Source organism: Camponotus floridanus, unplaced genomic scaffold (genome assembly GCF_003227725.1).
Source record: "Camponotus floridanus strain SB8 unplaced genomic scaffold, Cflo_v7.5 scaffold82, whole genome shotgun sequence".
NCBI classification, from domain to species: domain Eukaryota; kingdom Metazoa; phylum Arthropoda; class Insecta; order Hymenoptera; family Formicidae; genus Camponotus; species Camponotus floridanus.
The window spans coordinates 853,959-870,793 of record NW_020229852.1 but is presented as its reverse complement, the minus strand read 5'-3'; the positions used below and the strand labels follow the sequence as shown (position 1 = coordinate 870,793).

Here is a 16,835-nt window from a genome sequence, read left to right as displayed (position 1 = left end):
GGTATACGGTGCTACTGTCGAAGCCCTCGAAAGAAGGAGAAACTCAAAAATTAATTAAAACAAAAATCACGCGAAGAACGCACAGAAACACGTCCGCTCCCGTCCAAAGGCGGTAACGGACTCCCAGCAGTACGCAACTACATCTGACAGCTGAGCGGACATGTGAGTGTAAGCGTACGTGTGAGTTGGACGCCTGCGCACTATAATTACACTCACATGTCCATTCAGCTGTAGTTGCATGCTGCTGGCGTATGCAACCTGGCAACAGCGTGCGAGAGCTAAGACGATCTTAGTAAAAATCATGTGTTCGCGCAGTTAATTACCAGTGAAAATGAAGTATACTCCGCAGGAATATACGATATGACATGATTGTGGCATACGGGCTAGCGGGAGAAAATACTCATCGCGCGGCCGTAATTTATCGCGCGGAATAATTTCCCGGGCGTGCACAAAAACTAAGTGGACGTACAATTTTACGTATTGTGCAATAATTATGTGAAACTGGGTGTCGTGCATAATATCGGGATAACCGGTCCAGCAGTGCGCCTTCGTATACGAGGTGAAGAAATGATTCTTGAAGCATTTTATCAACGTATCATTATCAACGTGTGCAATATATTTTATCGAGGGATTTTCAACCACGGATCAATTTTTGAGAAGGTAATACATTTGCTCTCACCATCATTTTTTTACATTTACGATACATTCAGCGTATAGTAACGGCATTTTGAATAATTTTCAAATTGAGAAATAGGATTATGGAGGAAAAAACCATAAAAGGAGTGCATCATGCTATCTACCGCAAGGTGGAAATGATAGCGCATCATTTTTTTGCAACTAAAAGGACGGGTCATTTTTCGGCGCGATATTGTGATATATCGTAAACCATCATCATGTCTCGGAAAGCGATCTGCCCATCGCTTCACCGCGCTCCTAGTATCAGATTACAGTGGGACGACTCTCGTCGCCGCACGCTTCTACTCACGCAGATTGGCCGATCTTCTTTATTTAATTTTTCGTTAATTATTGTGAAAATCACAAAATAATACAGGTCCTTCCTTCTTAATGTGTGCCAATCTACCTCCTCACTTCGTGACTGTCAATAATTTCCTGACACCCTATATACAGGGAGATCCCGAAAAACCTTCCGTCTTTAAAATGACGTATTCCTGATACTATTCTAAGACAATTTTTTCTTTACCAAAATTTGATTTGAAGCGTAGTTTTTGAATTATAAGCAAAAATAGTTAGGAAATCATGCGTCGGGTACAGGAGGCAGGCAGGGGCGGCCCGACGCGCCGCGAGCGCGGGCGCAGCTGACCGACAGGCGATTACCACTGCATGAGTCACTAACTATTTTATCTTATAACATAAAATTATGCTTGAAATAAAATTTTGGTAAAGAAGAAAATGTCTTAGAATTACATCAGGAATACGTGTTCCTTAAAATAATGTTAATTATTAAAAGTTATTCCGGATCGCCGACCGTCGAACGTTGTAATCAGCTGATTGCTACACGCGATGTGTGTATGGCGGAGTGTGTGCGTAAAAGAGAGAGAGAGAGAGAGAGAGAGAGAGAGAGAGAGAGATTGCTCACTCACCTTGTAGCAGCGTAGCGAATCTTTATGCTACGTATTGTTGTAACTGCTGCACGATTATCAGATCGCTGCACCGCTGATGTTAGAGATGCGCGACACATCGAAACTTTCTCACTTCGAAACACTTTTACACTCGATTAACACAGATTACGCGATAACGAGTTTATTATTCTGTTTATTACTCACTCGATTTACATCGTTTTATCGAGACTAAAAATTACTTTAAAAGAAACGCGAGAGAACACATGACTCGACGCGAAGCGACGGACCGCGGAGACTGCGCGACCACGAGGGTTATGTGTTGCCAGAAACGCGACACGCGACATCTAACAATAAACGACTTGCACGACTGACGCGTGATTGACGCGAGATAAGACGAACAATCGGCTAAAACTTTCTCATTGCGAATGCGGTAGAAAACATGAAACGTATAAAACATGAAACGTACTTAAAATAATTAATTATTTATTATAAATAATAACTATTTTTAATCATAATAAATAATTATTATTTTAAAAAGCATGTGTTATGCGTTATTACATTTTCGAAACTATTGCATTCACGATGCGAAGATTTCAGTCAATCGCAGGAATAATGTAATTAACAAATTACATTTGGGAAAATTTATTTTTATTCTGCTCACAATAAAATGTTCCAACGTGAAAATGTATTGGTCGCTCTGAAAAGAGCGGATTGATTAAAAAAAATTTTAGAGCAGATGCTCAAAATGCCCGCCATCCATCCTAACGCAAGCTCTCATGCGTTTTAATAAATTTCTTTCGACGTTTTCCATTATTTCTTCGTCGATATTCCAAATAGCGAATCGTAATCTTGTCTCTAGATCTTCGATATTTTCGGGAAGCGTTTTATAAATGATTTCCTTACAGTATCCCCATAAGAAAAAATCTAGAGGGTTGAGATCCGGAGATCTTGCGGGCCAACGTATCGGGCCGTATCGACCCATCCAGCGTCCAGGAAAATTCTCGTTCAAAAAATTTGTAACAATTCTGGCGTTGTGTGGCCCAGCACCGTCTTGTTGAAAGATAATATTATTTCTTTCAAATAATGGCACATCTTCCAGGAAATGTGGTAGATTTTCTGTTAAAAAATCGACGTAGGTTCTTCCAGTTAAAATGTCTGGAAGAATAACCGGACCAAGTATTTCAGTGCCCATTATTCCAGCCCATACATTAATCTTCCAACGAGTTTGAAAATTTCGTAATCGCGTGACTCTCGGATTTTCTTCGCTCCAAAAGTGCATATTATGCACATTAAAAATTCCTTCTTGTGTGAATAGCGATTCATCGCTGAATATCACACGAGAGGAATATCTTGGATCTTGATCGACGTTTCGCAAAAAATTTTCGCAAAACGTTCGTCTTGCAGGGTAATCTGCTGGTCGTAAATGCTGCACGCGTGTATAATGAAACGCGTGCAACTTTTCTTCTTTTAATATTCTTTGTACGGTTGTATACGATAAATCATGTTCTCGAGCGACTACCCGAATACTTGTTTCGGGATTATCCTCGAAAGTACGTAGAACTCTTTCTGTATTCCGTACATTTCTAACGCTGCGATTTCTCCCAGCGTCATGTTTGTTCGGCAGGACACTGCCAGTATCGTATAATCTTTGAGCTGCTCCAAGTATGACATGACCCGATGGATGTCTTCGGTTTGGATATAATTCGGCGTATCTTCTTGCAGCAGGATTCTGCTGCCCGTGACACTCGCCAAGTGCCATCAGCATGTCGTAGTATTCTTGATTTGTGTACGCTGCCATATCTTCTTCGCGCTTATTGATATCGCTTATTGAGATCGCTGATAATCGCAAGCTTATTGATTGCATTATCGATCGTGCGTTTAATTTATACGATCTTCGCTGGGGGTCTGCGTCCCTCCTCGCCTCCCGCGACCAATCGCTAATAAGCGTGCGCGACATTCGCGATTGGTCGCGGGAGGCGAGGAGGGGCGCAGACCCCCAGCGAAGATCGTATAAATTAAACGCACGATCGATAATGCAATCAATAAGCTTGCGATTATCAGCGATCTCAATAAGCGATATCAATAAGCGCGAAGAAGATATGGCAGCGTACACAAATCAAGAATACTACGACATGCTGATGGCACTTGGCGAGTGTCACGGGCAGCAGAATCCTGCTGCAAGAAGATACGCCGAATTATATCCAAACCGAAGACATCCATCGGGTCATGTCATACTTGGAGCAGCTCAAAGATTATACGATACTGGCAGTGTCCTGCCGAACAAACATGACGCTGGGAGAAATCGCAGCGTTAGAAATGTACGGAATACAGAAAGAGTTCTACGTACTTTCGAGGATAATCCCGAAACAAGTATTCGGGTAGTCGCTCGAGAACATGATTTATCGTATACAACCGTACAAAGAATATTAAAAGAAGAAAAGTTGCACGCGTTTCATTATACACGCGTGCAGCATTTACGACCAGCAGATTACCCTGCAAGACGAACGTTTTGCGAAAATTTTTTGCGAAACGTCGATCAAGATCCAAGATATTCCTCTCGTGTGATATTCAGCGATGAATCGCTATTCACACAAGAAGGAATTTTTAATGTGCATAATATGCACTTTTGGAGCGAAGAAAATCCGAGAGTCACGCGATTACGAAATTTTCAAACTCGTTGGAAGATTAATGTATGGGCTGGAATAATGGGCACTGAAATACTTGGTCCGGTTATTCTTCCAGACATTTTAACTGGAAGAACCTACGTCGATTTTTTAACAGAAAATCTACCACATTTCCTGGAAGATGTGCCATTATTTGAAAGAAATAATATTATCTTTCAACAAGACGGTGCTGGGCCACACAACGCCAGAATTGTTACAAATTTTTTGAACGAGAATTTTCCTGGACGCTGGATGGGTCGATACGGCCCGATACGTTGGCCCGCAAGATCTCCGGATCTCAACCCTCTAGATTTTTTCTTATGGGGATACTGTAAGGAAATCATTTATAAAACGCTTCCCGAAAATATCGAAGATCTAGAGACAAGATTACGATTCGCTATTTGGAATATCGACGAAGAAATAATGGAAAACGTCGAAAGAAATTTATTAAAACGCATGAGAGCTTGCGTTAGGATGGATGGCGGGCATTTTGAGCATCTGCTCTAAAATTTTTTTTAATCAATCCGCTCTTTTCAGAGCGACCAATACATTTTCACGTTGGAACATTTTATTGTGAGCAGAATAAAAATAAATTTTCCCAAATGTAATTTGTTAATTACATTATTCCTGCGATTGACTGAAATCTTCGCATCGTGAATGCAATAGTTTCGAAAATGTAATAACGCATAACACATGCTTTTTAAAATAATAATTATTTATTATGATTAAAAATAGTTATTATTTATAATAAATAATTAATTATTTTAAGTACGTTTCATGTTTTATACGTTTCATGTTTTCTACCGCATTCGCAATGAGAAAGTTTTAGCCGATTGTTCGTCTTATCTCGCGTCAATCACGCGTCAGTCGTGCAAGTCGTTTATTGTTAGATGTCGCGTGTCGCGTTTCTGGCAACACATAACCCTCGTGGTCGCGCAGTCTCCGCGGTCCGTCGCTTCGCGTCGAGTCATGTGTTCTCTCGCGTTTCTTTTAAAGTAATTTTTAGTCTCGATAAAACGATGTAAATCGAGTGAGTAATAAACAGAATAATAAACTCGTTATCGCGTAATCTGTGTTAATCGAGTGTAAAAGTGTTTCGAAGTGAGAAAGTTTCGATGTGTCGCGCATCTCTAACATCAGCGGTGCAGCGATCTGATAATCGTGCAGCAGTTACAACAATACGTAGCATAAAGATTCGCTACGCTGCTACAAGGTGAGTGAGCAATCTCTCTCTCTCTCTCTCTCTCTCTCTCTCTCTCTCTCTCTCTCTCTTTTACGCACACACTCCGCCATACACACATCGCGTGTAGCAATCAGCTGATTACAACGTTCGACGGTCGGCGATCCGGAATAACTTTTAATAATTAACATTATTTTAAGGAACACGTATTCCTGATGTAATTCTAAGACATTTTCTTCTTTACCAAAATTTTATTTCAAGCATAATTTTATGTTATAAGATAAAATAGTTAGTGACTCATGCAGTGGTAATCGCCTGTCGGTCAGCTGTGCCCGCGCTCGCGGCGCGTCGGGCCGCCCCTGCCTGCCTCCTGTACCCGACGCATGATTTACTAACTATTTTTGCTTATAATTCAAAAACTACGCTTCAAATCAAATTTTGGTAAAGAAAAAATTGTCTTAGAATAGTATCAGGAATACGTCATTTTAAAGACGGAAGGTTTTTCGGGATCTCCCTGTATATACATATATATATATATATATATATATATATATAGTGACACATATATATATATATATATATATATATATATATATATATATTATATATATATTTTATATATATATTATATATATATATATATATATATATATATATATATTGCCGTCACGACGGACGTTCACCCGCCAAAAAGACCGTGGGGCGCAAGCCGAGCGGCCGCACCGGTCGAGAAATCGAGAGCCCCGCCGAGATTTTCAGAGAGGCGAACGCGTTGTTTGTAATCAAAAACATTGTTATTAATCATATTTGTCTAAATTATATGGTTTCGGGTGCAATAAATCATCGCCGGTGATACCGAAGAATAACCTGGAAGCCTACAAGAAAAGCAACCTTGCCGAATCATCAACATTGGCAGTGGAAAACAAGGATCGGCGATACTCGCTCAGCCTCGCACGACTTCGGTCCATCGGCCCAGCATCCCAGGGCCGGCCGGCTACGACGGGCGCCGAAAACACCCCGCGATGAGTCTAGGCCTCGTCTGAAGAAATCCGGGAAACCACTACCCTCCACTGGAGTGGGACGGAGGCAGCAAAAATCGGCCCCGACAGGAGAATTCCCGACCACTTTGCGTTAAAAACACGCGCAGGAACAGCGGACCGTCGAAGGCGCGGGACCGCGGGCGCGCGATGCGCCCTTGCGCTGCGCTCGAAAATCCGAGCGCGCCAGGACGGGCCTAGCACCCCTCGCGATGGGGTAAGGGATAGATCTCTGGGAATAAATATCACGATTCCGAGAAAGCGACAGCTTTTGTTCTTCGAGGTTTCCTGATATATCAGATCGAGAGTATCGCGGACGCTCGGCACGTGAGACGATGAATTGGAGAAAACGACACGGCAAGTTCATCGGTGAGGTCACCCGGCTATTTTCGTGTAAAATTACCGAAATTTGTATGTCGTCCACCGATACGGCTCGCGGGTTGATCCCTCTGGCCGGTCGCGATTAGTGTTTCGTTACGAAAAATTGGCGGTAGTGTGAAGAATTTGAGTGCGACCATAGCCAAGGGGCGACAAGGAACCGTCGATCGGTCTCACCCAATATATTCGTTCGCCTCTCCGTCATTCGTGTGACGCGCGTTGGTGTCTGCGTGTAGAATTTTTAAATCGAGGCTATCGCCGGTCGGAGTGTGCGACTCGATCGAGAGTGCTGTCGACCATCCACCGAAAGTGAAAGTTCCCCGACCGCTTTGGCTGCCAATTTTTGAGAGCGTGAGCGTATTCACCCCCGCAGAGGGCCGAGCCTGGACCCACTGGTGAGTACCTTGGAAATTGCTGCAGCGGGCCGGAAATTACACGGTCAAAGGAGGCCTCGATTCTCGACCATCACTCTCCGTGCGTCCCGTTTTGCGACTCGCAGTCCGCCGTCCGCGGACGTGCGAACAATCGGCTGTCGGAAGCGCAAGCTGTCGACACCCGCCGTGCCGTGCGTGCACCGGCGGGAGCGTCTTATCATTTCGATACACGAATTCTGCGTTATGACTGACCAGATTATATTGCCGTTCTTTCAGTTACATCGTCTTGGCGTTATTTCTGTTAACTGCAATTAAAAATAAAGTATTACGTGTTCATTTCCGTTTTCGATAATTATAAGATCTTGTATTTCTTTCTGTTCTCCGTACTCGCAATAGCGCGCGCCTCGTTCTGTTCTCCGAAATCGTAATCGCTCGCGCACTTCTTTCCGTTCTCCGTAATTGCAAGAGCTCGCGCACTTCTTTCGGTTCTCCGTAACTGTAATGTTCGGTGCACTTCTCTCTGTTCCCTGTAACGATAACATTTTGCGTATTTTTTTTAGTTCTCCGTGATTATAACGTTTTGCGTACTTGAGTCTGTTCTCCGTAACGATAAAGTTTTGCGCATTCGAGTCTGTTTACTGTAATTGTAAAATCATATGTGCTTAACTCTGTTTTTCGTCATTATAAAGTCTTAGCGCTTTCTTTTCGATTGGTTATCTCAAGTGAACATTTGTTGTGAATCACGTCTTATTATTCATGTCATTTTTGATTGGATTATATATTTCGTTTGCTCATCTTTAACCGAATTTATTGTGAACCTCGTTTTCAATCTGATTTGTCATTCAATTTGGTTTTTATATTTTTCTATCATCTATTATTTTTCTATTAATAAATCTGTTACATTGCCTTGTTAAACTCGCGTAACTTATTTGAATGTTAGTCCCCGTGGTCATCGATATCCGTTTTTGTGTCTGTCGCATATCGAATTAGTGAAATCTCGCATAATCAATTGGCTCGCTCTAAAACTCCTCCCCTCTACCGTTAGGCGAGCTAGTCAGCCCGCGGCGAGGCAGGCTATCATTTTTCGCACTTTTTGAAGTTTCGTGGAAAACTGATGCGTGAAAGACCGCATCTGGCGCCCAACCTATCGAGATATCGAAACTGCCTCCATCGCGGTCCACGCGAGCACCCTTCATCCCTGTCCCTCCGAGCGCGGAAATATTGGGTTGGGGAAAAAGTTTCTTCGTATTTTATTGCAAAAATGAAACAAATTTTATTCATATTTGAAATGAAGCTTATGAAATTAAATATGTGCCGTTTTGTTCGACCACCTTTTGCCATCTTTGAGGTAAAACCATAATCCCGTCACTGTAGAACTTGTGTCATTTCTGGGCGAAAAACTGTGACAAGTGATTTTCACAGGCCTCTCTTGAAGCCAACTTCGTACCATTAAGAGAGTTCTGTAGAGATCGAAATAAATGGTAGTCTGATGGTGCAAGGTCAGGACTATAAGGTGGGTGCATCAAAACTTCCCAGCCAAGTTCTCTTAATTTTTGACGAGTCGCTATAGATGCATGAGGTCTCGCGTTGTCGTGATGAAAGACGACGCCTTTCCTATTGATCAATTCTGGTCGCATTTTCTCAATTGCCTGGCGTAATCTTTCCAGTTGTTGACAGTAAAGGTTAGAATCAATTGTTTGACCGGACGGCAGCAGCTAGTGAACGATTCCTTTGTAATTCCACCACACACTCAGCATCACTTTTCTTGGCGTCAATTTTGGCTTTGCCACAGTTTGCGGAACTTCATTTCGCTTTGTCCACGATCTTTTTCGTACATTATTGTCATACGTGATCCATTTTTCATCGCCTATTATGAGCCGTTTCAAAAATGGTTCGATGTCGTTTCGTTTTAACAATGATTCGCAGATAGAAAATCGATCCATTAAATTTTTGACTGTTAAATCATGTGGCACCCAAACATCGAGCTTTTTTTTGTATCCAGCTTTCTGCAAATGGTTTAAAACTGTTTTGTGGTCGATGTTCAGTTGCTTACCGATTTCGTGACTGCTAATATGCCGGTCTTGTTCAATTATTTCCATAATTTCATCGACTTTTTCAGTGATCGGTCGACCAGAGCGAGGTGTATCTTTGACGTTAAAATTTCCAGATTGAAAACGCTTGAACCAGCTTTGTGCAACACGTATTGATACAGCATCATGTCCATAAACATCACAAATTTTTTTAGCTGCCTGAGTTGCATTCTTCCCTTTTTTAAAATAAAATTTAAAAATGTATCGAATTTCTTCTTTCTCTTCACTCATTTTCAAGATGCAATAACTTTTAACTGAATAGATAAATATCACTACTTTTTTGCTACTTTTTCTTTATGATATGTCACCTTTCAAACGCACACAAAGTATTGACAGATTCGATTAATATTATCAAGATTATGCGATTCTAATTCCATCTGCCGGAAAATACGAAGAAACTTTTTCCCCAACCCAATATATGTCTATGTAAAATAGGCATAAACTTAGCCCATTCTACGATAAATGGAACAAAGTTAAATAAGAGGGAATATATGGGATCAAGACGGGGATGTCAATACACCTTTCACTTGTATAGCTACACGTATAACAGTAATGGGGATTATTATGAATCTACATTTGATGTAAATATATAGATATGATCTCCATTACTGTTATACGTGTAGCTATACTATTGTAAGGTGTATTCACATCTCTGAATTACAAGTGAATAGGAGGAAGTAAAAGGGAATAAGAAAGCTTTCTACTTCCAAAACGCAAACAACTTGCATAGTGAAACGCGCGCAAGCATTGAAATGATTGAGTACCGATGAAACTATTAAGTACCGATTACCAATAGTGAGTGGAACGCGGTTTGTGGTTGACATTCAAACAACATTACACTAATGACAGGACCCTTAGGTCAACGTAAGTCCTAGTACAATTCTAATATTCTCTTGGAATTGTGCTGATGTCTGCACATGTCTGTCAAAGTCAGCATAACTAATATTTCGTTCCTATTTATGTCAGCATATGTTATCACTTACTAAGAAAACTATTTATGAATAGAAACAAATATATATACATGTATCGTGAGTTTTTTCCGTGTTTCAATACCGGAACATAGTCAAAATTGCGTTAGAAACATTAAATTTTTTTTTTTCGAGATTATGTTGACCCTAAATCGTTTTCAAAAAAAATTCTATTCAAATAGTATAACTTCTAGAGTACTCATGAATTTTTTAAACTTTTTTCGATGATCAGAAAATGATAAAAACAAATAACTGTTTGGGGAATGATGCCTTAACGTCGAAAAATCGACGATTTATTGGTTTTTATTATTTTTCGACATGGCGCACCACTAGAAAAAATCTGAAAAAATACATTTTCGACGTATTTTTTTCCGTTCTACAAGAGAAAAAAAGAATTCTGACCGTTCCAAAACTGGAAGCTGGTCAAAATCGCGTTTAAAATATTAAATAATTTTTTTCGAGATTATGTTGGACTCCAATTTTTTCCAAAAAAATTTCACAAAAAAGTAATCAAAAGATATATACTCATGAATTTTTTCAGATTTTTCCGATGATTAGAACGCGAGAAAAAAAATAAAACGCAAAAAACGATGTTTTTAGGCCCTATAAGGCCCAAAAAAATTTTTGGGACCTAGGACCTGGTTGACCCTTCATTTTGAGGCCCAAGAAAGACATTTTTACCAAAAAAAAAAAAAAAAAAAAATTGAGGGCATTTCACCATTGTTAACCGAGGGTACCCTTTGTCGTGTGTAATCGCCGTCCAGACTTGATGAAAATTTGCTTAACCGTCCAGTAGTATGTCTTACATTTTCTACTATTGTTATTTTTTGTATTGGATAGATTGAGTCTTCGCTTTCGATTTCCTATAGTAGCGTCAATTCCTGCGCGCAGGGGTGCGCGGATTCGCGGCCAATCATGCCGCGACACGCGAGGTATCCTTACGCCTCGCGACAACGCTGTATCGGGGGCCGTAACGGCCCCGAATTATTCAAAATCTTGCGGTCGACAATCCGGCTATCAGCCGTCCTTTTTAAGCCGATCATCTATCCTCCACCCTTAGAGGGTAGCGCCGCTCGAGCTCTTATCCTCCCTCAATTGAAGGGGTTAATTCCATCAGTCTCGTCGTCCTGCTCCCCGGGCGCTATTTCCTCCGGTAGCACGCAGGCTGAGAGCGCCGAGTCTTCCGTCGCAAAAATTTCTCTTGTTCTTCCTGGCTGTTAGCTCCGTATGGTCTCCGGCGGGTTGCCCGACATACAATGTGATACAAAATAAAACAAAAAAATAGTTAATAATGGCGCGAAATACAGCAATGGTTTGTCTCTCTGAAGGTTTCGATACGGCTCTCGTAATCCTTCTCTAGCGCGGCCTCAGGCTCGCGCCCCGTGAAGATTTCCGGGGCGGATAGACGCGCATCGGGACAATGTCACAATATATATGTGTATGTGTGTGTTTATAAATATTACATGGTTTAACATGGTTTAATTTTTTGTATGAAAAAATATATAATATAAGAAGTTGTAAAAGACAAACATTCAACGCTGTGGGTCATATCGATATATCGAGAAGTAAGCAGCGTCGCGGTTGCCTTCGTTGTCAGTTTGGTAGGAAGAAGACAGAAAACTGTATTCTGTCTTCTTTTACTATCCAAAACTAGCCGAGGCGCCGACGTAGGCTCACATGAATGCTTACGGCGTAAGCCTTACGCTCACATGTCCGTTATTCCCTCCACTACATTTTGCATGTTGCTTGCGACTTGAATCTGGCAACTCTGGTTTCCGTTGAGCAACAAGATGTACGTCATACATTAATACAAAATAATAACAAAATACAATTCTATTAAAATAAATTTAAATATTATTTAATTACAATTATTTTTTAAATAAATTTTTTTAAATAAAAAAGCGTACATATTGGCCAAGAGTGGAAAAATTTAGATAAAAATTGAGATTAAAATATGTAAAATTTGTTTTTATATATGTTATATTCTTTTTTTTAAACAACATATAAACTTTTACACAAAAAATTAATAGGAAAATATTATGTGTGATAATAAGTATCCCACATGTTGCCGTCAATTCGTCAGCTCGAGATTTCATGGATCCAATGAATACAATAGACCTTCTCAAAAGAAAAGGAGATAGAAGTTAATCTATCCATCTTTCTCTGTCAAAGGTAACCGAAAGTAACCGAAAGTAGTCGAACGTCGAGCGTACACGGATGGAAGCTTATGCCTTATTGCGCGAAAGTGGTGGGGATACAAATCGTGCCATCGTTCGACGCAGCGTACGCAATCTAGTAGCCTTGGTGTGCGTATGACGTCGACCATTCACATATACATACCGAGACATAATTCCTGGTGAGTGTACAAATGCACACATACACGTACATGCACACACATACATGGTCTATCAGTCATGGAGGGATTCGACTTATGATGTGATGACTATGGCTGCGTTCCGTTTCACGCATAGAACGCATCGTTCGCATCACCAATGCTTGGCGCATAGACTGCGTTTCGTTTCATTATGCGCGCAATGCATGCTTTGAAACGGAACGACGTTAAACACATTAAATGCGAAATCAAAATGGACTCCGATAAAATAAATACGACAATAAACTGCGCTGTTAATATTATAACAACGTTTTTAATTGATGAAGATAGTGACAGTAGTGAATCATCAAATAGCAGTTGTGATGATTACAGTGACGATGAAGAATATGACAGTCCGAACTATGAATTGGAAATTTTATATTCCATTCTAATGATAGGTGAAACACGTGGCGAAACAATTTTTAAAGAAAAAATAACAGATTTCGTGGAAAGAGTTATTCCTGGATATACGAGGAGTGTATTCAAAGAACATTTTCGGTAAGTGCGAATATTTTCACATGTATATTTTCTTTCAGCTTGATTGCATGATGTTTCAAAATATTTATAAAAACCCAAGCAAGACAGTATAGTTTAATAAACGTTTATTGAACGTCAATAAACGTTTGTTAACGTTTATTAAACTAATTGCGTGTTGCTTGGAAAGTCTGTACATATATACTTATATTTTTCATATTCAATTTTTGTTTATTAATAAAGCAATGTCAAGAAATTACAGCAGATATATTTTACAGAATGTTTCCGGAAACATTTGAAATAGTATTGCAAATAATCGGGCCAGGATTAAGAGCCATAAATGCATTACCTGGAAGAAAACCAATCTCTCCCGAAAAACAACTTCTCATTGCAATTTGGTTCATGTCTACTCCTGACTCTTATAGGTATGTATCTCATACATTAAAATATTATTACTATAAATGTAAAAAAGAAACCTCTATATTATTAATTATTTTATAATAACAATTTTATTTACATTATATTATTGTTTTCAGGTCTGTATCGACGAAATTTGGAGTTGGAAAAGCAACTACATTCCGTGCGTTACGACGAGTAACGTATGCTCTACACTGTATTGCTCCTCAATTCATTAAATGGCCCAAAGATGCAGTTGCCAGAAAAATAATGAATGAATTTGAACAAGTTTGTGGTTTTCCAAAAGTGATAGGTGCCGTTGATGGAACTCACATTAAGATTCGTGCTCCGAAAGAAGATTCAGATTCCTACATAAATAGGAAAGGGTTTCATTCGATAAATACAAGTTATTTGTGATTCGAAAGGATTATTTACCCATTGTTATGCCGGACATGTGGGATCGGTCCACGATGCAAGAGTTTTTCGAAATTCACCAGTGGCAGATTTTCTAAACTTACCTCAAATCTATTTTCATGACAATTCGCACATTATTGGAGATGCTGCGTACGGTATCCATCCACAAATTATGGTACCTTTCAGGGATAATGGCCACCTGACGAATGCTCAAAAAAATTTTAACTATTGCTTGTCATCTACGCGAATGGCAATTGAACGAGCAATAGGTCATCTAAAAGTTCGTTTTAGAATTCTCTTAGACTGTTTACCTTTAACAGATGTCAAAAAAATTCCAGAATTTATTCTGGCCTGTTGTGTATTGCATAACATTTGTATTTTGCAAAATGATATGATCGAACTGATGGGTATATGTATAAATGAAGAAGAAGCAAGACCCATTTTACATGATAACGCAATTGAACTAGGAAATGCTAAAAGAATTGAAATTATGAATGCTTTACTAAGGAGAATATAATATTTAAGACTATGTAATATTTGTCATTATGTAAATAAAAATATAAAAATATGTATTATAAAATAAAAATATGTATATATATTAAGTAATAAAAACAATTGAATCGTCTATTTTGCTCATCTATTATTTTATTATGAATCGGTACATGTATCTTTGGTATAAAATTGGAAATATAAATAAATGTCAAGTTTTTACTTAGCATTTATTTATATTTTTATACTTGTTAGATTAACGTAGCAGTTAAAACGTAACTTTACTCCATTTAGAAAGTACTCAATATATAATATGTAAAAATAAAAATTACATTAAACTAAAATTATTTTATAATTATTAATATGAAGATATAAGAGTACTAAATAACACTTACATATAAGATTTATATATAAAACAAATTTCAAATATATTAGAAGGATATCGTGTTATTCTTATAAAAAACATTGTCTTTTGAAAGTTGCAAGAATACTTCCAATTGTCAGATTTGTTGCAAATTTTTAGTTTTACTTAAAAATTTTAAAACTAATTCCGAAATTTCTGAATAAAACTAAAAATTTTTTGTAAAACGGCCAATTGGCAGTATTTTCAAAATTCCAAAATATTTTTTTTTACAAAAATATATAACAAAAAATAATATCACAAATTGTTACTAATTAGTTGCATTAATATCACTTATATTATATCACTTGTACGTATTATATCACTTGTACGTATTATGCTTAATACCCGTATTTCTTACATCTTCGTTAAACAGAACCGTCATTAATTTAAATGTACGTAATATGAAGTAGTAGAATAAAAGATATTTTAATTGATAGATTGCAGACTCGCTAAGCAGTATTAAAAATAATTATGATGTTTCTATATTTATCTATATATAATAACTCAAAAATATTTATATTTATATACATAATTTTGAGTATTATAGACTTTAACATTATATTTTTCTTGGTAAAGCATTTATAAATTTCAATTCTTTTAGCATTTTCTATTTTAATTGTGTTATCAAGTAAAATGGGTCTTGCTTCTTCTTCATTTAAACATACATCAGTTTGGTTATATCACTTTGCAAAATACAAATGTTATGCAATACACAACAGACCAAAATAAATTCTGGAATTATTCTGACATTTGTTAAAGGTAAACAGTCTAAGAAAATTCTAAAATAAACTTTTAGATAATCTATTCCCCGTTCAATTGCCATTCGCGTAGATGACAAAAACAATAGTTAAAATTTTTGAGCATTTGTCAGATGGCCCATTTCTGTTACGGCGTTGTTTCAGCGATGTTGATAAGAATTGTATTCTATATTCTAATTTATATGTGACTAAACTAGTTTGTAAAGCTTGTATTAGACTATGCATTAAAGATTGAAATTTGTGTAATCAAAACAAAAAGAACTAAAATTTCGTTCTCCGGATTGGTTCATTTAAATTTTCAATCATTTAGTGCTTAGTCTGATACGGGCTTTACAAACTAGCTCATTGTCACTCACAAAATAGAATATAGAATATATCGCTGAAACAACGCCGTAACGGAAATAATATTTTTGAGTTATTTATAGATACATCAAATATAGAAACATCGTAATTATTTTTGCTTTTCAACTAAAGCTTTCATTATTTCAATTAACAATTTTTGGACCTCCATTTTATCTTCATGAATCTTCTTTCGTTCTTCTTTACGCTCTGCATACCGCTGTTCTTTCAACTTCTCACGTTCTTTTCTCTCTTCTTCCTTTTTGGCCATTGCTTCTATCTTGTCTTATATTATCAATAAAAGTCTCCAGAACAGTCTCAACTCTCCGCTTTTTGCATGGATCTGAAATAGAAATTAATTACTAAGTAAATATGTACAAATTATAAAGAATCAAAATCTCAGAGGCCTATTCTGTAACGGTTACCAATAACTGTAAGCTCTGTAATCGCTGTGCATGTTTTTTAATATATATAAAAAAATATGCGCAATGATTATATACAGAGCTTACAGTTATTGTTCCCTGTTATAGCATAGGCCTCTTATATTGATTTATTATTACTTACTAGATGGCAATGAAGGTGATTCTGTTGCTGCTGATTCTGTTGCTGCTGATTCTATCACATTTATTGGTTTAGATGGACCTTCGCTGGATGCAATAGCAGGTGGCTTTATAAAAGCTTTTTTTCCAAAAATTGAATCCATGACCTTCAGAATGTATTTATTATAAAAATTAAAAATTACATTTATTGAGACATCAAGTAATATATGTCATTTACGTAGAAAATTATTTAAAACATTCATAGAGTTTACAAATAAAATCCTTTATTAGTCGAAGAATCATTTTCTTCGGAATCAGAATTCGGAATCTGAGATAATACTGTCGGCTGACTGATTGTTGAACAACTTGCCAAACTAGAATT

At 37.9% G+C, this 16,835-nt stretch overlaps 2 pseudogenes; one reads left to right on the top strand and one right to left on the bottom strand.

The window, feature by feature from the left end:
* The first annotated feature begins 12,855 nt into the window (after positions 1-12,855).
* LOC109610457 lies at positions 12,856-14,442 on the top strand (annotated as a pseudogene).
* Positions 14,443-16,026: 1,584 nt separating this feature from the next.
* On the bottom strand, positions 16,027-16,617 carry LOC112639691 (annotated as a pseudogene).
* Between the last annotated feature and the right edge of the window lie 218 nt (positions 16,618-16,835).